This window comes from Elephantulus edwardii, unplaced genomic scaffold (assembly GCF_000299155.1).
Source record: "Elephantulus edwardii isolate Elephantulus edwardi_28Jun2011 unplaced genomic scaffold, EleEdw1.0 scaffold00141, whole genome shotgun sequence".
In the NCBI taxonomy this organism is placed as follows: Eukaryota; Metazoa; Chordata; class Mammalia; order Macroscelidea; family Macroscelididae; genus Elephantulus; species Elephantulus edwardii.
The window spans coordinates 357,092-358,166 of NW_006399891.1; the positions used below are offsets into that span (position 1 = coordinate 357,092).

Below are 1,075 nucleotides of genomic sequence, written 5' to 3' on the forward strand. Positions count from 1 at the left end.
ATCTTGATCTTAGTCTGAATCTTATATTAAAAACAGCTACCATCCTATCTGTTCTTTTTGGAGGTGGTGTAAAAGAAGGTGGACCACCCCCTTTTCCTGCCTAGGAACTCATATCATGCCTTCTATTCCCAGTCAAACAAGCTCACAGGATGACAGGCACATTTCTGTAGGAGATCTGACTCAAATCCCCTGAATTACATCACACTTTGCTATTATTTGAAATCAGCTTCTTCATGTGAGAGTAACTAATTAACACTAAGGTCATATCTCACACTTTTAAAAATACTCTCACATCTCACTTATGAAGAGTGATTAAGTTAGGTACCAAAGATTGCATCATTAGGTGAAAATCAGCACTGTGTGAAAATGAAGGGTGACTTCATCATCACATAACCACAAAATGACATCATTACCCAACTGCCAAACTGCTGAGAACCATGGCCCAGGTGAGGTGAAATATAACTATAACCTTCATAGTCAGTGTTACTCTTCCCTCATGCTTTGGCATCTGTTACTGCCAGACATACATCCTAAATGTGTACATCATCTGGCTGAACTTTCTGATAGTTATCCTAAATATAAAATGTCAGATAACGCAGTAGTCAGTAATAAAAGGGAAAGGTGTATTTTTCTATATTAGAAAGATAGGCTAAATGGTGAATTAATTCCACAACTCAAAGGGAGATCCTTAAATTACTCAGTGAAGAGTTCAATTCATATTATATTTTTCCTTAACTGGGAACAAATCTTTTGTCCATTCTGAGTATTTAGGCAGCTGACCTGCCCGAGGAGCGAGGTTCAGCTTTGAGTTGATATGGTTTGGGCTTCATGGTTAACCCGTACTTGGGTGTTAGGTCGAGCTGGGCCCCGGGACATTTTTGGAGCTTGAGGTGCTGTAGGACAGTGGTGAGGAAAATGAAGATCTCGTTCCGTGCAACATCTTCTCCCAAACACTTACGGATTCCCATTCCAAATATCAATACTTTCTCAACAAGGCTTTTATTCAGTTCCCCATTTTCTCTCAGAAATCTCTCAGGTTTAAATAAGTTGGGACTATCCCAAATAGTTCTGTATA

The 1,075-nt window shown here is 39.3% G+C and overlaps 1 pseudogene; it reads right to left on the bottom strand.

Annotated features, from left to right (window-relative positions):
- Positions 1 to 731: 731 nt before the first annotated feature.
- LOC102851315 overlaps positions 732 to 1,075 on the bottom strand; it is a 14,050-nt pseudogene continuing 13,706 nt past the window's right edge.